Here is a 6,511-nt window from a genome sequence, read left to right as displayed (position 1 = left end):
CCGAAGCTAGCTTTTTTTTTTCCAACTCTAGTCATTGATTAGAATTGTTAATAATTCTTTTCCCAAGTAATTATTATTATCTTTAAAATACGATTCAAATCACCACGAGCTATTCTAATTCGCTGACGCTCGTGAATATAAACGGCTGCAATCACGTGACTGGAAGTGACGGTTAATGGTTCCCGCGTTTCAGCCTGTCCAAACACAAACTTAAAGTCAAGTGGAACTAATGGATTTACGAGCCGCATTGAAAGCAACGAGCAGTGTCTTAAAAAGGACATATCAAAACAATTTCGGAAGTAAATGTGCCGAGCTGGAAGCTGGAGCCGGAAGGCTGTGGCGGTGAGTTAGCGACCGATGAACGCCTCCGTTGATGTTAGCTATTTAGAGCTAAATGGCTAACGGGGGACTTTACCATTGTCTGATAACAGTGAAAAGACGCCTTAAAGCCAAGAGTGAAATCGTTCGTGAACTCTTCAGACTTTTTCCAATTTATTTAAAAGTTTTTTTTTTTAAATCCTTCACTTGTACAAAACTATCACAGTCTTATGCTGTATGTTTTTACGCCCTGGATACCAGGAGGTGGCGCAAACGTTCCAGCCAGAACTCGCGAATACGTGTGTTTTAGCTCAGCACGTAAACCACCAATCCACTTCCAGGTACAGTAGCTGTGGTGCTTTTATTTTGAAGGCACCGGCGGCTGCTCGAGTTCCGGTGTTGCAATCGGGGATTGACGCAGATGGCAGCGGAGATGGAACGCGCTCTGCGGACGCAGCAGTGAGGACTATCACACACAGAGAGAGAGAGAGAGAGAACCACAGAGGAGCGACCAGGAGGAGAAACACCGGGACAACAACAGCTCCGTGGGTCTGATCCGAGAGCCCTGAAGCTCCAGCGGGGCTCATGGAGAGCTCAGCCGCGCTTGTCCGCACCGGGTGCGCGTTGATGGGCTGCCTCTCTCCACAGCTGCGCCGCCGTTAGATGATTCCCAATCTGGATTAATTGGCAGACCAATGGCTCCCAAACGTGCGCTGCTGCAGCCGAGCAGTGGCCCCGGGGTCCGAGGGATGATTGATGAAGACGGAGAAGAAGGAGAACGCTGCTTCTCCTCCACCACCACCACCACCACCACCACCTCCTCTCTGACCGCATGGATGCTCGACGTCCGCGTGCCGCGCAAGGGGAGAGGGACGCGGGCACCGACCGCGAACATGATGATGGTGCTGATGCTGATGATGCAGAGCTGCTGCCCACATGTCAGTGGAATGACATCTGGAACAATAAAGTCAACTGACATACTGTAATACAGTGTTGTGGACTCCTCTGAGCCTGGTGCTGGAAGTATATGAAGAAATGACAGAATAAATCCAAGCTTCCTGTGACATCATTCAATGTCTTATATTTGTACAGTGAATGTCTGGTGTCTCTACAGACCCAAAAGGAGAAATAAATAAAACTGTACGGCCTTATAATAGGGTTTTAAAATAGGGAGGTTAAGACAAAAAACTGAAAGTAAATGGATGTTGTGTTTTTATAGTACTTGTATATATATATATATATTAAATGTATTTATTTATTTGTGACATGGACTGAAGTCAGGCTTTAGTCTGTTGTCAGTGCAGATCGTTGAGATGCAGCTCAGGTTCCATCTGCAAGATGACAACAAAGCACAGTGTAATGTAATGATGATGACACAGGTAGATAGATGGATAGGTAACATATATTTATATATATATGTGCATATATATACATATATATCTACATATATACACATATACATATATATATCAATAAATAAAACACATATATAACATATTTTCGACACTGTAATATTGTCTATATAATGATACTTCTCAGGATTGTTTTGGTCGTTATTAATTTTAATGATCATTAATGTTGACATCGTGTCATAATCCTGTTCACGTTACACTGTGTCCGTTCTAATGAAAGTTGCTCCTGGTCCTGAAACACTACGTCGACTGGTCACTGTAGAAACCGTAAATGTGTGCTGAAGACATTTTTGTGTTTGTCCTTTTGGCAGTAAAAAAATATTCTCTGCACAGCTGACAGTAAGGTGTAATGCAAGGTATACTTCAGTGACCCCCAACCACTGGGCCGGGGACTAGAACCAGGTCGCACAGAAAGATTAAGACGTATTTATTTTGATTTTTTTCAATTTTTAATTTATTAATTCACATCAATCTGCGGTGTTTTTTATTTTGAAAACGATTGCTTCCATCTTGATAACTGTTAAAATGACAATGTAATAATAAATATGACAACGCATAGTATAAAAAACATTTACGTGATATGTGAAAAAAGTCAAATATATGTTGCACTTGATGGTGTTTTGTGACTTAACTATTTTTTTAATGTTATAATTTTATTTTTTTTGTGCATATTTTGTTCCTGTATATTACATATAAAATATAGTGAAGCAGGGTGTCTCAAACTATGGCTCATCTACCAGTGGTGGTACTAGGGCTCCCTCTTTTTTCTATTTTTTTTTTTTGAACTGCAGCAGTGAAGTATCAATTGTAGTATCAATGAAGTAATTTGGATTTTATGATACTGGGAGGTAGAAATATTTGCCAGAGATGTATGTGGTGTGAAAGGTCTGAGAACTACTACATTGAAGCAAGTATTTGAGTATAAGTTGTCAAATGAAGTAATATCTGAGAAGTTGTTGAAACGAAATTGAAACAAATTCATTTGTCACTTTGACTCACATGGTATTTGTTGTTAAACCATCAGTCTCTGTACCAGGACTGTTGTAGCTAACGTTAGCTCTGGTGTCTGTACCAGGACTGTTGTAGCTAACGTTAGCTCTGGTCTTTGTACCAGGACTGTTGGAGCTAACGTTAGCTCTGGTCTGTGCTCACAACAACATGTGGTAGACACGGAATACTGCAGTCATAAAAGTACTCATTGTTGAACTATTTACATCCAACCATGATCTAATCTTAGCTGATATCATGAAAGTATTTGAGAACAAATATTTTCTGCCAGATGTCACTGTTACTTCTGCGCTAACATCACTCATTGCATCCTGTGCTTTAGGTACATTACTGCCACCTACTGGACTAGAGTGTGTTATCAGTGTGCCAGTAATTAGGGAATTTAGTTCTAGTAAATGTGTTTTTAGGGTGTTAAAGTACCAGCTGTAGTTTGGTTATTGGTTATATGTATGGTATATGTCATTTGGTTAATGACATATATAAATATATATTTAAACATACTCTCCCTGGTTATCAGTACTGCCACCTCCTGCTGTTGGAGCGAGCAGTGAAACCCGGGGTCTTCAACCTGAACACCACCCTCGGGGAACGGTTCCGTCGTCAGCGCCGATGAATCTTTGATGATTCCTCTCGGTCGTCACATGCGACACAGGAGCAACATAAAAATAGAAGCCTTTTATCAAGTATTCTATCTGTCGTGTTGTTGGCTTTGGCTCCTGCAGACAGGGCTGTGGGGGGGGGGCGGGCTGAAGGTCATGTGACCAAAACAAATGCCCTCTCATATTTATTCATGTTACATTTTGGTTCGCTAAGAGAGATTAGAGTTTTACACCCCCCTCCCCTCCCCCCACTTGTTGTTGTTGTTCTCAATGGACTGTGTGGTCAAAAAGTCACATCTACAGTGTGTGTGTGTCGGTGTGTGTGTGTGTGTGTGTGGTCTTTATTAGGTCTAACCAGATCTTCGTCCTCGGTCCACAGCTGAGATGTTCTGGTCTGTGTTACCATGGGAACATTTTTGTCTTTGTCTCTCTCTCTCTCTCTCTCTCTCTCTCTCTCTCTCTCTCTCGGCTCCGTCTGTGTTTGTCAGTCAGGTTCAGAAATAGAGTCTGAGTCAGAACCAGCTCTGGGTTTCAACTGTGGTCAGGTTAAAAACACCAGACAGACTCTCTCTGAGTCTGAGGTCACTGATGTACACACACACACACACACACACACACACACACACACACACACAAGGCTAAACCAGCTTCCTGAATGGATGTTATTTCTGAGCTTCCCAATCTGGGGTTTACAGACCCCCAGTGGTACATGGTGGGGTTACACAGGTTTAAATGCTTGTGAGTTGTAATTTATTAAGAGTTTATTATGACAAACACAGTGTCCAGGTAGTACCCCCCCCCCTGCCCAATATTTATTTGTTTATCTGTATAATCTTTTTATCTGTGGAAAAACCGATTTTTTTTTTACAGATATTGCGTAATTATGCTAAATATCAGGGCGAGAATATCAGACATCCCTGATTTTTTTTATTTCTGTGAATGAAAAGTTTTGTGCAGTGAAGAAGAACGTGTTCACTGACACTGACACTGACACTGACACTGACGTCAGTGTTCCTGAAAAACAGTTTCAGAACGACTGACTGGGACCGAGAGGTGGAGCAGCAGCAGATGTGTGTGTGTGTGTGTGTGTGTGTGTGTCTCCTCTGCCTTTGTATCCACTCTCTCCTGTGACTTCAGAGCTCAGGTGATCTCCTTTGAAACATGCAAGAATCACAATTTTATCTGCTTACATAAGAGCTAGTGGTGGGGGGGGAGGGGGGGGCGAGGGCGGGTGGTGGGGGGCGGGGGGGTGGCTCCTGTGACGTTACCTTCACAGGATGTTCTTCAGACGCAGCAGCTCAGTCTGATGACCAACCACTCAGGGTCGTCTTTAATCTGTGAATCTTCTGGCTTTTCTTCTTCTTCCTTGTTAATGTTGCAGTATAGTTGGTCCTACAGCTGTGCCGTCTCCACTTTAATGATTCAATGGTAGCTCTATGTAGCATCACCAGAAAAATTACAGTATAGCAATTTTTTTATTTGTCATTTTTTTTAGTCTAGATCTAATTGACTGTTAGCTAACGTTGCTAAGAATCTGCCAAAACATAGCTGAAAGTATTGTAACATTAGCTAAATAAACTAATGTAAAAAATACCAATTTTTAACCCCCCAAAAGTTAGTGTTAGTCAAATTAATGAAAAAAATTGGTCCAAAAAAAATTAAGTAAGAATACAAATGGCAAGAAAATATTAACATAGAATTTTATGAATGAAGGTTGAAATGAAAAATGATAAAAGTTGGTCAAAATGTAGCTAACCAATGTGGCTAAACTGGCTGAAAAATACAGCTAAAATGGCTAATTTAAACAAGTTAAAAAAATATTGACCTGATACTGAACTTTTATTAAAGTTGGACAGTTCAAGGTGATCCAAAAATAATTAGCGTTAGCAACAACTGCTGTCTCTTCAAAGCTCCGATCCAAGGATTAGGAGTTAGTGATTCAAATACAGGAACCAGAGCGGTGAGAACATCAGGACAGTAGAAGGAGGCGAGGTGGCGGTAATGTCATCATCTTCGGTGACGGTAACGAACCCGTAACGGGCTGTGACAAAGAGGTTTGTCACAATAAAACGCCCCGGCGCTTCTTTACAACACCTTTGGCGTTCAGCAGCGTCGTCAGACTGTCAGTCCTCGCCGCAGCGTCAGTGCTCTGCTTTATGGTGCATGTGGACCTCAGAGACTCCTCGCAGCGAGGAGCACGGGCAGACTGAGTAATGGTGCCTGCTGTCACGCTAAACAGCTCTGCTGTCGACTCACCGCCGCTGTTGCCAGGCAGACGCAGCGAAGAGGCCGCTGCGTTACACAAGTCTGATAAAAGTCTGCTGCTGTGACGGACCGCAGGCTGTCAGAGTGACGGAGCTGTGCTGCCGTGGGCGCCGTCCACGGGCCGCGTGTCCCGTCAGTCAGGATGACGATGGTTTTGTTCTTCAGTCGTGTTGTGTTTGAAAGCATTTAAACTAGAGGGCGCTCCACAGAGACGTGGCTGTGTTTTTATCGTTATACTAGCCATGTGCGTGATCGGGTTTTCCTCCGATAATGAAAAGCCAATAATCCAATGACGGGGTTTCGACAAATGATGTGTGACCTGAATAATTGTTTTGGGGAAAAACGTTTGTATATGAAGGTGAAAGTCACTAGATGGCAGCGTTGCAGCTCATTTTATTAATCTGATAAATACATAAATATTACCAGGACATTAATAGTATTTGAATTTGGGTTGGATGGGGGTGAAAATACTACTGGCCCCCAGGAGGGGGCAGGGCAGAAAATAATTGAGAAACACTGCTTTGACCCATCACCTTAGTGAGCAGGCGGTACTTACCTGTCTTCACCACCAGGGCACCACTGCCCTGCTATATCGGTATCGGTTGATATCGAAATTGGAAATTAAGTATTTGGACAATATCGGCACATTGGATATTGAAAAAAAAAAAGATTTGGACAATATTGGCATATCGGATATTGAAAAAAAAAAGATGTCTGACATTTCTACTTTATATTGTCGTAAACAACAATTTCAGTTGATGAGGTTCACAGACCATTTCAGTCAGTGATGGGATTTTACACAGTTCTGACACAGAAAGAAGATCAGTGGATTTGATCACAGTTTGTCTGAAGTTCATCTTGTTAAAAAGAAAATCCTGATAAAAATCGAATAACAAAAAAAAACCAAAA

This window comes from Cynoglossus semilaevis, chromosome 6, assembly GCF_000523025.1.
Source record: "Cynoglossus semilaevis isolate Cse_v1.0 chromosome 6, Cse_v1.0, whole genome shotgun sequence".
In the NCBI taxonomy this organism is placed as follows: Eukaryota; Metazoa; Chordata; class Actinopteri; order Pleuronectiformes; family Cynoglossidae; genus Cynoglossus; species Cynoglossus semilaevis.
Note: the sequence above shows the minus strand (reverse complement) of the source record.